The 14682-nt window shown below is 41.1% G+C and overlaps 1 long non-coding RNA gene across 3 annotated transcripts in view; it reads left to right on the forward strand.

Moving 5' to 3' along the window:
* Window positions 1-1319: 1319 nt before the first annotated feature.
* The window catches only part of LOC135973897 (uncharacterized), a 35806-nt gene continuing 22443 nt past the window's right edge, over window positions 1320-14682 (forward strand). For all 3 annotated transcript variants that reach the window (XR_010590936.1, XR_010590938.1, XR_010590937.1), the window contains exons 1-2: window positions 1320-1652; window positions 14528-14610. This is a non-coding gene — a long non-coding RNA (uncharacterized LOC135973897). The remainder of the gene's footprint in view (window positions 1653-14527; window positions 14611-14682) is intronic.

Consider the following 14682-nt stretch of genomic DNA (forward strand, 5'->3'; position numbering starts at 1 on the left):
CCCACCTTGAAGCACCTTAAAGAGTCTCATTTTCAGCATGTGCAGAACAGCCGTCTCCTGTAAATCAGGGCTTTTTAAGGTAGCTCTACTTGGGCTTCCCTAAAATACTATATTAAGTCAGATCTAGATAGGACATAGAGCCAATTCCAGGACTGAACTGCTCAAGTAGAGAGCAGGGAATTTACAACCTCAGAAGAGGACTCTCCACTGGCAACAGTCCCCTTTAATTACTCATGGAACCCAACCACTTTAACATAATCAGCCTGACAACACCTTACTTTCCTCTTCATCATAGGATGCACATTTGATTCACAGAACATATAGCTGGGAGAAATCTCAAATGCTGGCAGTACTTTTTTGGTTTACATTTCTGTTTAGGAGACCTAGGTTTGATTTCTGGAGTGTAGGACAGAGAACTTTTTTGGGGGGGATGAGGAAGTGAATACTGCAGAGGCCCATGAAGAAAAACCCAAACAATATAGAGCTGGGTGAATAATTGATTTTTCAGTGCAGCCAGAAAACTGAAAAATCAGGGAAAATATTCAATTCAATGCTCAAATATTCAGAATTTGTCAGCAAACTGTGTGTGTCTGTGTCTGTCTTTATCCCAGTGGTTAGGACACGTGCCTGGGATGTGGGAAACTTAGGTTTGAATTCTGCAAGGTATATTAGAGATATTTTAAGAAGCTGCCAGGTATAAGCCTTACATCTCTCTTCCAACCTATCTATCCTATCTTTCATTCAGTTTCTAGAAAGTTTTTATTTTGAGGAGCAAGATGGCAGTTTTGTGAAGCTGTCAAAGCCTCACAGTGAATAAAGGGACAGAGTTGTCTTGCCCTCCAGAAAAAAAACAATCTTTCAGGGACAGAGTTGTCTTCTCCATCAATGAAGCTTTCAAGGGCACCTAGGTTTTATTAGGTGCATTGATGGGGAAAGAAACTCTGTCCCCAGACATTTGATTTGCTGGCTCAAGGAAGCAGACCCACAAGAAACCTGACTCTCTAATGCCAAAAGCCTGTGGAGAAGGAACAACTGTCCAAATCCTCAAATGTACTTAAACTCTCAACTTCCACTGGATGTCAGGAGCCTTTGAGGATCTGGGTCAGACCCCAGAGTAGAATTTGTATCCTGCAGCTTGTACAAAAACACAACCATGCAACATCTCTGGGGAGAGAAAGTTTAGGAGCAAAGGAATCAGCTAATTAGGGTAAATTGCATCAACCTGGGAGGCCTTGTTAGCATAATGAATATAGCCCTGTGGTGACTGGTATTTCTGGTTACACCAGATGAAATATATTGAATGTAGAAACCCAGAGTTTGGGTTTTTTTCCCACTGATAAATGGATAGGCAAGGATGAGGGTATGAGAAGGCAGGAATGGGGGTTGCTTGGGGAAAGGGTAGACTAGAAAGCCCATTGGTGATAAAATAACAAGGAAACCAAGTTTAGCCAGCATTCAACTCACAAGTTTTACATTAGGAGTGAATCTCCATTTAGCACACAAGAAGCTAAAGGCACACAATACTATGGAAGGAGAATGCAGCTGTGTATGAGAGAGGATTGTAAGTAGACCTACCAGCCCTGAGCATATACATACGTTTAGTGGCATTATTCAGCAGTGGAAGGAAAGATTCTTGTGCTATCTGCTCAAAGGTACCCACTTATCTAATTCTAATCTGCATGCATCACTCTTGCTAATGAAGAGCCTGTTTTGTATTTACATGACCAAATTCTGTCCTCACTTACACTCATGGAATACCTGAATTTGCAGTTGGCTATTGATACTGTATGTTTGCCACAGCTATGATTTCTATGACAAAATCCAGAAGTTTTAGGGTAGGGTTTTTTCTTAGAAAATTTCTGTTGAGCAAGACTCCTCCATGAACTGTCACAATTCTAGCTTGCTATATCTTCACTGCGTCAGGTTTTTAAGTGGTTTGAAAGTCTAGTTAAATGTTATTTAATGGCTTTATTTAAAAACATAAAATAAGATTTTTTTTTTATCCGTTTCCCATGACCACGTAATGTTAACTGAAATATTTTGTGTTATGGGATTTCCTCTTTTAAACTAAATTATATGTTTTTTGTTTGATAAAGCCAGGACTTTTCCCAAGCTAACTTACTGTGACTGTAAAAATACCATGGAGAGCCACCTTTGCTCCATTACACAGTTTTATTCATCTTAGAAGTTAAAAGATTCTTTTAGTTTAACATTTAGTGATGTAGATTCAACCTGGGATCTGGAAAAAAAAATCAAGATGTTGGCTCTGACTCATATCACTGACTAGAAATAACAATTCTACACTTGGAACTTCACTGATGGCTGTTGATGATGCACAAGGCAGAAAAGAAATCCATTGTCCCCTCCATAGCTTTGTTGCATCAGCAGGGTATATAGTAAAACATTTATTTTTGCAAGCAACTGAGACCCATCAAGAATAGTGAGCAATGCCAGCTTTTTGAAATCCCTGCTTCCCAAAACAACCTCAGCATTCTAAAAGCAGTGTAGTGTCTAACTAAGGTAATGACACCACCACATAGGTATTTTTTAATCAGGGTCTTGCAAAAGCCTAATGACACCAGCATTAATTGGCAGATTTCATAGAAGAGCCAGTAAAATCCTCTAACCATAAGTAGCAGTATGGGAGGGTGGGGTTCTAGTCAAGAGTAATTACTTAATGATGTAAAGAATTGTAGTGAAAAGCCCAAGACATATTTTTGCTATTAGAGTTCAGTGCTTTCCTGTTTGGATATTCCATGCATTCAAGAGATTAGATTAATCATCTAAACTGGCTGTGTTGTGGCTAGGATAATCTTTAACTGTTATGTCAGTGTAGGCTGTTGTCTTAATGTAGGTTTAGTTTTGTCTTACATATTGAAAATATTCACAGAACAGTTTGGAAAACCACAAAAGGAAACCATGCTTCGGTTTCAGTCTCCCAAATGTGTTGCTTGCTGGCCTCCTCAAAATGGATCCAGTACATTAGCAGTTTGATTATACTTGCATTGTTAACAGATACTGACATTGTAGTTAAAGGGACGTTACACCATATGGCATCACAGGAATGCAATCCTTTGATGTAGCACTGATGGTGTTTGATGCCTGGCTTGGGCAGGCAGTCTCTCAGAAACCAGTCCCTCCTGAAGGAGAGTGGTAATAATTGCCAAATGGGATGATTTCCTCCAGGAACTGAGTGTGTGTGCTTATGTGCATGTGCTCACCATCCCATATCACACTCAGTACAAGTAACTGAATTTAAAGGGTATTACCACAGCAGGAAACCAATGACGTTCTCCATGTGTAAGAATGATCAGGACATACTGAGCCGTAAATACATATGCAGCTGATTAGTTATTGCTAGATTCATCTACAGCACTCTAGCTCAAAGATGGATAGATAGTGTGGCCCACCTTTTCAAAGACATGAGCACCTAAATGCATGCATATGCCTAGGCCTGGACCAAAGCCCCAGCACTGAACACGACCTCCAAATTTTGCTGAAGTTTAAATCAAACTTTGCAACTAGTCCCTTATCTTTATAAAGAACTGAACCAAGAAACCCTGATCTGAATTCCTCCGAACCAGGGCTGGCTCCAGGCACCAGCCGAGCAAGCAAAGCAAGCACGGTCGCTTTTGTTGTTGTTGTTGTTTGTTTGTTCCACTCCGGCTGCCCTGTAGGGGGCAGCGGCGTGGAGGACGGGAGTGCCTTGCAGCAAGCCCAACAGGGCAGCCCGCGTCCTTCCCTCCCAGCCGACCGGAGCGGTGTGGAGCCCTCCTGGCAGGGGGCACAGCGGGAGGGGCCGCGTGGCAGCGATCCACTGAAGCCCTGGCTGCCCCCCTTTTCTCTCTCCCCCCGCTCCCTCCCCCTTCCCCTGCTAGTCCCCCTGCACCCTGGCAACCTATGATAAATGATCTACAAACTCACATAAACAGCTGGTCCAATGTACTGATTTTTGTAAAGCGTTTTGAGATCCTTGGCTGAAAGTCACACTGGAAGTATAAACTGCTGGGTTGATGATGATTAACTTACCCACATCTCACAAGCTAGTTTTCCCTTTGGGCAATATTCTACAGTGGAACTAGACAATTTTTGCTTGATATGTAATTTTTCAAATATGTAATATTTGTAATTTTTACATACTGTGGGAATATATATATGTACTTTCAGAAAACAAAAAGCCTTTTGCTTCAGAAAATGAAAGTTATTTACATTCAATGCCATTGAAAACTCAACGTTTGTTACTCCACAGCAATTATGGTATCTTGAGGTCTCTTCTAACCAAAGGAAAATACCGTGGTTTATCCTAGGTACCTAGGCTGATATCCACTCTAACATATTTACCCCAAGACATAGCAATAGACTTTAACCTGATGGCACACCTTAAAATCAGCAGGAGTTATGAGAAGACCCCTCACCGCTTACCAAAAAGATATTTCCTGGTGTGTGGCCTGCCTAAATGCAGAGGGTTGATTTCCAAGTTCACCTCATGTGTACACATTCCAAGTACACCCCAAGTACAAGCGATGCGTGCCTCCTGCTTACCCTAGGTGCAATAATCCACAAGGATGTAACATTTCTGCTGTGTAAAAAAAAAAAAAAAAAAAAAAGTTGTTTTTTCTTTTTTACTTTACCGTTTAGGATCTCAAACTACCCATGTATGCTTGTGTGTGTCTTGGAGGCTGCCATATTGCACAATGTATCATCATGGTAGGTCATATTAAAGCTACATTGCCAATCCCATCCAGAAAGTGAGCTAGCATGAAGAAAAAATGACTGAATTAGTGTCCAATTGGGACACTTTCTGACCTACTCTTTAGGAACCAAGTCCTCTGAACTTTCTCATTATCCTTCGGCTTCATCCTTTTAATAGGGACCAAATCTCCATTAACAATTGAACGCCTACAATAAGTGCCATCAGGAAAAGGAAATTCAATTTTAGTGGGGGATGACAGCCTTACCTTTTCGCGCTTAATTGGCCGTATTGTCTCCAAAAGTTAATTGGTTACTTAGTCCAGGTAGTTAGTAAAATGTTTAGCTGCGTCAAAAAGCTCAGGCTCCTACTGTTAATGGGGCATGAAATGGAATGTTTGATACTGCAAATAAAATCAGTGATATTCAAGGATGTTATGGTAGGTAATGCGTTGAAACTGCCATTTAATGGGTCCTGGAAGATTAGGGTAGTGTCAGCTGGAACCGCCCGGTCTCTTTTCTGACATTGTTAGTTGCCTCTTCATTTACTTAACGGCTGTCTGCACTGATTACATAGGCATAAAACTCCCTACAAAAAAACAACAGAGACACGCTCTATTAGCAGTCCAATTAGAACTATTTGCATATTACAGTTCATTTCTGCTTAAGTGAATCCCTAATACAACTTTAGGAAAAAAATTTCTATTGTCATTTAAAAAAAAAGGCAAGAAAAGAAAGGAAAAGCTTTAAAGGTGATCTCTCTTCATCCTCTTGTTTTTTTCTTCCCTCCTCCCCCAGCTGGATAAAATTCTGTAAAGATCCATTTAAAAAAAAGGTGGTGGGGAATGGGATTTAGAAAGGATAGAGATTTCTGTTGATGCCTCTACTGATGATGCCATGGTAATAATTATATCAAAAACAATACAACTGGCTTATTTATTTATGTATTGTCCATTCTTTCCCTAGATTAGGTTATAATGTTGAATGGTCTTTAGTCTTTTAAAGCAATGCGTTAGATCAACCTTAGCCTCGGGTTTCTCGAGCAAAGCAGCCAATGTCTCTACAAATGGGCCTCACGAGAAAGGAACACTTGATGCTGTGTAGTTCACCAAAACTATTAGCAAATAGTGGTAAATGATTCTCGGTTCCCCCAACACACCTCACTAAAGGTTGGAACGGCAGAGAAAAAATGACTGTACCAAATGCTGCCTGCTTGCTGTTAACCTGAAAATACTTTGGGATGAAAATATATCCCACTGTCAAATGGAGTTTTTTAGAAAAAAATGTTGATGAGCTGGGATGTTTGAGGTCAATTCAGGTTTAGCACTTCAGATGTCTCTGGATTTTTGTTTGGTTATCAGCTTATTCCTCTAACTCTTGCTAGAAATAGTGCTGAGAAACTAATCCCTTTATTTGGGCAGAGGTGTAATATAATGGTTATTTCATAGGTTGTCACATAGCCAACTAGCAATGTGAAGAAAGCAATCTCCATGTCAAAAACATCCCATTCTCTCCCCACAGTCATACTCCTGTGTATCTGTTACTCATTTGTAACAAATTTACGATGGGTTTAGAGTGTGGGAATCACAGCTGATAGAGAACAATATATGGTTATAGGGATTCTGGGTGTAATCCAATCCCTTACTCACCTGAGTAGTCCGTATTTATGAAAATACTGGGAGTAAATTAAAACAAATACTTGTCTGTTTTCATTTTGGTATAGCCTGTGTTTCTAGGCTTATTCAACTCAGCTGTTGTCTCAGAGAGGAACCAGGTACATTTAAGTGCAATTCAAACATTCAAGGAACAAACTCAACAACTACAAGGGAGGAAGAATGGAATTTAAGATAAGGAGGCCAGATATCTGAGTTCTAATCCCAACTCTTCCACTGGAACCCTTCTGAACCGTAAATTGTTTAAGGCCTCAGTTTCCCCATCTGTAAAAAGAGAATAATAATAATAATACTGCAGAGGGGACATTGTGGGGCTTGATTCCTTAATCTGTGTAAAACTCTTTGAGATCCTCTGTTGGAAGGGGGTGTAGAAACATCAACTACTCCTGTGGTGAAATATCCGATTTGAAATATGCAAATAAATAATCACCTTTTGTGAGCCCCAATGAAAGTCAGTGATGTTTTCAAAAATCATTTTTGGCATTGAGTTTAATTCAACTCCACACAGGCTGCTGAGCCTGGCAGACTTAGAGGCCTCTTTTTTTTATCTGGTAATTACTATTTGTAAGCAAGCCTGCCCACCAGGATAGACTCTATCTTCTGTTAAATAGAACCCTGTCCCCCCCTTCCCTTAGTGTTAGTGAATTTCCTTGTGCCCCAGTCTCATGGAAATGTGGGACCCAACAACCTATGAAAACCCTGTCCCCTGCCTCTTGATTGGCTGGTATCTCTCATATGGTCTCTAATATGGCATGTTTGGGGGGGGAAACGGGGAGAGGGGGCAAAGCTGAGCTATTTCATTGGTGCTTGGATTAGAGGAACCTAGAGGAGCCCAGGGGAGATCTTTGATGTTCAAATGCTAATGTAAATACCGACAGAGTTATTTCCAAAGCTCATGCAGTTCAATTCCTTTTTACATGCAGACCTAATTTCACAGGTCAGCCAACCCACCTCCGCTATTATCTGGATTTAGCGATTAATAGAGGATTTCAGTAGTTGACTGTGACAAATGGGGGGTAGGGGTGGGGAAAAGGCAAAACTGTACTAAAGCGTGAATGTTTTTCGAACCAGTCTTATGTCTTGATTTTATGTTTTCCTCCCCGAATCCATTATTTAGATTCGGACACTTAAACAATTGTAAACAAACAAATCCCCCCAAATCTCTCCATGCAAAGGGTGACATTCTCTATCATTTCCAATTCCTGTGTCGCCCCAGGAGAGGGGACGCAGCGTGCTACGCATATTGTTTTTATGCCCTGTTGGGTCCTTTGTAGCCATCCTCCAGCTTTATAATCGAGCCCTCTTTCACACTTACCTCTAGAGGACCAGTGTCAGAGGCTGAACTCTGACACTACAACCCCCGCTGCCTTCTTGCAGTAGCCTGCTAGTGGCAGTTATGAAGCCGGATACGGAGAGGGAAGTAGCAGCAAGACACAGACTTTTGCCCCTGATAGCAGTCTTTGCACCCTGCCAGGAAAATGGCTCTCTGGAAAAGCACTGCCTGCTAATAAAATGGACTAAATCAGTAAACAGTGATTAAGGTTCGGGCAGCACTTTCTGTTACCATCACTTTCTTACCTTTAAAAATGCCTTTTGCAAGGGGGGGGTGGGGAAGCAACTCCACTACTTAAGGAGGCAATTCCTTGCACATGAGCTGAACCAGGGCTCTGCAAAATAACCCTGATGATTTTAAACATTCATTATTATTATTTTTTTTTAAAGAATCACAGCTATAATTGCTCCTTTAAATAAAACACCAGCCCTGGAATACAAGCTATAGTCTGTTTTATTCAACCTCCCATCGTGTGTGTGTGTGTGTGTGTGTGTGTGTGTGTGTGTGTGTGTGTCCAGTTCAATGTTATGCGTAACACAAAAAGAACATATGAGATCAATCACACCGGGCCCAATTGTTCCACGCTCACCCATACTGAATAGAACCTTATTACAAACAGGGTCTCGTTGATTTCAGTCGGTCCACTTGTGTATTAGTGGGAGTAAAGATAGCTTATTTGGGTGCACAGCGCCTATAAAAGGACCTGAATGTGTTCTGTGAAGGGTACAATGTCCCTGAACTCTTCTTAAAGGACACACGCGAGATCATCAATATATTGAAAATAAAACTATTATATCAGTTTTACTGTTATCACCTTGGGTTAGTAAAAACCATGTGACTGTTAAAAATCCAATCAACTATTCATTAGTGCTAGTTCTCTTTCTCTCTCTCTCTCTTCCCCCCCCCCCCCCACCTCCCCCTTTTGGCTGGGACAGTGAGGCTAGGCTGGTCAATTTCACTTTGTTTATGATCAGTTTCATTTTCTAGTCCTCATATATTAGCAGGATGCTGTTGTACTGGGGTTTCCCAAACTGAAACAGGAATGTTGAACGCCCAACCTCCTTTAACATATTCAGACTTCTGAAGAGGGTTAGGTTGAGGTTTGTGCAAAGGTCTGAGGATCTAGGGTTGCGGATTTTGGTTGGACGTATTCCTGGAGGTCTCATCACAGGACATAAACTTTAATGAAAGATTAATCTTTCATTCCTGGAGAATCCAGGCCAATCCTAGAGGGTTGGCAACTCTTTGGGTCATTTTTTTGTTTGTTTATTTTTTCTAATTTCCTCACCTTTCCCTAGGCTGATTCTCCCCCCCCCCCCCACCCCCATAAGTAAAAATTATCCTGCTCCACTGGTCATTTTATCAGCACGGGGGAAAAACACTTTGGTGCCTAACCCTGTGGTGCTTACCATGTACCGCTCCATCAACTCAACAGGAGTTTTAGCATGGATCATGCAAGGTCATGTTCCTGATAAGTGCATACTTGAGCTAAAATAAAATTAATTTCACAAAATTAAGACCAATTTCAACTATTCAGGCAGCTCTGTCGCCCAGTAACTTGCCAGTCATTTTTATCCCCTGTTCAGGTAGATCTCTCTGGGCCTGATCCAAATCCCATTGAAGTAAATCGCGTTGGATCAGGTCCTACTAGCCAAGGCTCTTATCCCCTGTTTGGAAATATCAGTTTGTTTAAATGCACTCTTTTGTTCCTTTCTATTGACTGCCACTTTGGCTGCACAGTTCATCCTTGGAAGTCCCTTCCTTTCCAGCCACGGTACTTTGAAAAATAATATTTTAGGGATATGAAAACTAATGTTGTATTTTTAACATGACTTCTATCTGTTCTGACCACCTGCCAGATAAACCTGTAAAGGCCAGATTCCTCACTTAGATTCATCAAAAAAAAGCAGATGCAAATAAGGTCATAACCCTTCAGATTAATTAGCTTGCCTAGTTCATTTGCCTGCCAGTATAGGCTTGTCCCCATCATATATTTCCTAGTGCAGTGCTTCCCAAACGTGGGACGCTGCTTGTGTAGGGAAAGCCCCTGGCGGGCTGGGCCGGTTTGTTTACCTGCCGCGTCCACAGGTTCGGCCGATCATGGCTCCCACTGGCCGCAGTTCGCTGCTCCAGGCCAATGGGAGCTCTTGGAAGCGGCGCAGGCCGAGGGACATATTGGCCGCTGTTTCCTGCAGCCTCCATTGGCTTGCAGCAGCGAACCGCGGCCAGTGGGAGCCGCAATCAGCCGAACCTGCGGACGTGGCAGGTAAACAAACTGGCCCGGCCCGCCTGGGGCTTTCCCTACACAAGCGGTGTCCCAAGTTTGGGAAACACTGTCCTAGTGATTTGTCCAGCATAGTTCTCGAAGCCTTAAGTGTTGGGGTTTGGGTGACTATTCTATAGCCTCATACATTTTATGATCAAGAAGATTTTTCTTGTTTTCAACATACATTCTCCCTATTATAATTTCATCTCATTATCCCAAGTTATATCCTCTGTGCCACCCTAACTTTTCCTCTCTGTCCTTAATCTTTTCAAATGCCGAAATCATGTCACCTACTCATCTCTAGTCTTTGAAGCTTTCTTTAATTGTAAGTCAGTCCTGCAAGTCCCTTGATCGTTTTTGTTGCTCTTCTCTGAACTTCCTCCAATTTCTCAATATTGCTCTGGTAATAAGGTGTACAGCACTGAGCACAGTATTGCAGGTGCAGTTGCCCTAGGGTTTTGTCACTGGGCTCTCATTGAAGCCAATGGGAATTTCATGCACATGCATCTGAAGGCAGAATTTGACCCAAAGGGACTCCTCAGTTAGGCATGGGTAGCAAGCATTTGATTACCTGCGTGCACCTTTAATCCTAGCAAGATGCATGTAATTAAAAATGAAATACCTGATTCACCACTGTGAGTTCATGCTGGTGGAATTGAAATCAGTGGAGTGACACCAGTGTGAAACCAGAGTAAAAATGCAGTGACTCAGGCCCCAAATCTTCTATAATGAGCTTCAATAGAGCTGGTGAGTTTGAGAGCAGCAGTCTTGTAGCACGTGTCCTTTTCTATATATCCAACAGAAATCCACAGAGTAGAAACACACATGCATATGTGCGCGCACACACACACACACACACACACCATTTTCATCATTGATTAACCAGTCTCATAACCTTTTCAGCCAGAGAAATAATTGGCAGTTTTAACTAACAATAAATTGATCCCATTATTCAGTATAGAATATTCCACTGATTTCAAAAGAGATGCTTATTAAAGAGGCCGGCTACTTTTTATCAGTGTCATGCATATGTAAGTTAGCATGGCTATTATGTGCCACCTATGACAATGGGAAGACAAGCCATAAACACAAACATTCACACGCAGCCAGGTCTCCAATGCTCCTGTTTGCCAATTACAGTAATGCTGATGACATATCTAGTTTAACGCACACAGCATTAAAACAGTCCCCCCTTTTCAAGGAAAATCTAATTACACCAAACCCAAGCACTCAATCAAACCTGTTATTCTGTGGCTAAACAGCCCAGCGTTAATGCAATTTGAGGCGATCCAGGCCGTGACTGGGAACGTCATGTATTAACAATATCTAATGGGAGCTCCCGTAGGTAAATGAATATGCTAACAAGCAAGGTCGCTGCTAAATCTAATAACTTTAAGCTGTTTAATTCCAAACAGTCCCTTAATAAATCAATTGACCGGGAGAGCTGATGCCCCTATCAATTATTCAAGAGGGCAAATAAATATTTCAGATGATTTGATAGGAAGGCTAGTGCTGGTCTTATAGGAAGCTTTGCATTTCATTAGCCCTTTGCTAAAAGTTTTATAATGTGCAGAACCCTGGTGGTTTTCCCTGCATTAAGAAATCTTGATTGTAGGAAAGAACAGATTGATTGTCCACATGAAGTTGCATCTTTTAATCAGTTACTTTACAATAACTGACATGGAGAGAAGTGTGTTGGGGTGGGGATGGTGTCAAGTCCCTATAGCAAGGAATTCTTCTGCCTCCAGTCAACAAATTCAAAGCACATTTCATGTGAATCAAAAGAGCAGTAATCTAAGAAGCTTGGATTACCTATTAATAACAGGTCCCGTGTTGCTGTTTGTAAACAGGGTGAAGTTGGCTGTGTTTGGGTTGGATTATTTGTGTTGCACTGACCAATGATTCGGGGGTTTGCAAGACGCAACTCTCAGAGTTATTTAAAATAAGATCTGCCTTGTCATTGATCTGCATTAATTAAGTGAGGCTCACAAAGTGCTTTGAGATACTGAATGGAAGAACCCATGAGTGCAAAGTATTATTCTGTAAGTGCAAAGTATTATCATTGTATCTGAAAAAATGCTGATCATTGATAACGTAAGGTTTATTATAAAATCGATAAAGATAAAGATATAAGCGAAAGAAAGAAAATGTGCCTGTCACATTAGAACAGAGGAAAAGGTAAGTCCCTGAGGAAACTTCTTGTTTAAGAGTGTGTAAATTTGCTTGCCTCTATCCGGCTGTTTCATTTATGCCAGTAATAGAGATTAAAAGGCGGTGATTACTTAAATAAGCATTTCAGCTTATGAAATGAAATCTGTCATGGGAAAAATATCTATTGGTCTGGAATACATGGATGTAGAGTCATAGTATCATAAAAATGTAGGATTGGATAGGACAACTAGTCCAGTCTCTTGCACTATTGCGGGATTAAGTATTAAACCATCCTGGACCGGTGTTTGTCTAACCTGTTCTTGAAAACCTCCAATGACCACGATTCCAAACCTCCCTAGTAATTTGTTTCAATGCTTAACAACCCTGACAGTTAGGAAGTTTTTCTGAATGTCTAACCTAAATCTCCCTTGCTGCAATTTAAGCTCATTGCTTCTTATCCTGTCCTCAGTGGATAAGGAAAACAATTTATCACCCTCCTCTTTGTAACAACCTTTTACATACTTGAGACAGTTATCATGTCCCCCCTCCCATCTTCTCTTCTCCAGATTAAACAACCCCCGTCCCTTTTTTTTTTTCAATCTTTCCTCATTTTCTAGACCTTTAATCATTTTCGTTATTCTCTTCTGGACTTTCTCCAATTTGTCCACATCTTTCCTGAAGTATGCCCAGAACTGGACACAATACTTCAGTTAAGGCCTTGTCAATGCTGAGTAGAGTGGAAGAATTATGTTTTGTGTCTTGCTTACAACACTCCTGCTAATACATTTCAGAATGTTTGCTTTTTTATGCAACAGTATTACATTGTTGACTTGTATTTAGTTTGTAACCCACTATATGAATCTGCCTCTGCCTGTGATGGAGAGAGAGGATCAGCACACCTGTAATACTATGGCCACACACAACTTTCAGAGAGTTCTTTGCATAGTTGGGGATCTGTTTGAGGGAATGTGAGGTTGGGATGCAAGCACATCATCCCATCACCAAACCCTGAATAACACACCAAGCAGTCAATGTAGTCTGTGGCTGAACCTTTCCATGGAGTCCCATCTGCACCAGGAACTTCTAAGCTGGGATCCCAGGAGCAATTGTGAGCGACAAAGTCTCTGGTCAGCACAACTCCTTTGGAGTTACAGAGCTGAGAAGACCAAGTTGTGTGTGGGGGGAGAGGTAGTATGCCCTGGATTCAATGAAGAACATAACATATGTTCTTCTTATGTTTTTCAATAGAAGGTCATCCTTCCATGTGGATAACTCCATCTAATCCTTTATAACATTCGTAGGTTGTGAGGGGTGAACATTCTGTCTGTTGGACAGGAAGAAGGAGGATCACATGCTAACACCCCTTTGCCTGAGAGTTATGATTTGAGTAAAATTCCATGAGGCTTTCCATGCAAAGATATCCTCCCCAACTAGCTTCCCTCTCCTTTGTTTTTCCCCAGCGGGGGCGAGGTGATCTGTTCCATTAGCAACAATATACGCTGTAACATCCCTTAGGGCGTCATTGCTGTTCAGAAAACTATGGCAGGTTAAGCCATTTTAGACTATCTTAAAATGCAAATTAGTTTTCAGAAGATTTGAATGTAAAAGCAACTGTTACTCAGGGCTGGAGATATGCTGACTTACACCCAGTGAGGATCCGGCCTTCCATCTTTTGCCTCCTCTCCCTAAATAGTCAGATCGATATAAAAATCACTGAATGAGGATTTTCTGTCCCAGCAGTCTTACTCTGCAAACTACTCAATGAGCTATGAAAGAGACATCTCAACTGCACAAAACCAGAATTTAAATGTTAGGTTTGGTTCATTTTCAGCTTCATGAATCAACAGACTAGATCCTTTTATATGATACTGAAAGTAAAATCTGGTCATGTTTAAAATCAGATTTAGGGATTTTAACTCATCACAAATGGAGCACTTTGTGGAAAACTTTTTTTCTTCTTTCCAAAGCTACAGCTGAAATGAATTTCCTGAGTGCCACAGACAGCCTGCAAAACCGCTTGGATGTGTTTAGGGCAAATAAGCCATATGTGAAAATATAAAAGAATTCCTGAAATAATATAATAGGGAAGTAAGAAATAGCAAAGGTATTAACTGTGGAACTTGAATCTCAGAAACTAAAATGTTATATATGCTGTTTGAATTTTGTTTTGAGCCCAGTTTGTCTGTTTCATAAAGTAAAACACAAGGGGCAGATTCTTTCCTGCATACATGCATAAATGCACAACTGAGGATGGAATTTTGGCTTCTCATTTGCAAGAAAAAGCATTAGCTTAAACGTGCTCTTTTCTTCTGTTCACGTGGAACATTGTTGTTAGAACTAGTTGGAAAATGGAGGGTGGACATGTGGAAATTGAGTGAAAAATTGTGTTTTCATTTTTATCAATTTTATTTTCAGCAAAATTCTCTGACCAGCTTATGCGTGCATGGCCTGTCTCAAAAGAAGTCCAGTCGTTGCCAGACCTTCTCAGGGAAGCGTTGGTGAGCCTACTCAGTTCTTGATGATTTGATGACCTTGTAAGATATTTACTTGTATTGAATCTCATGCTTAGC

This window comes from Chrysemys picta, chromosome 10 (genome assembly GCF_011386835.1).
Source record: "Chrysemys picta bellii isolate R12L10 chromosome 10, ASM1138683v2, whole genome shotgun sequence".
In the NCBI taxonomy this organism is placed as follows: Eukaryota; Metazoa; Chordata; order Testudines; family Emydidae; genus Chrysemys; species Chrysemys picta.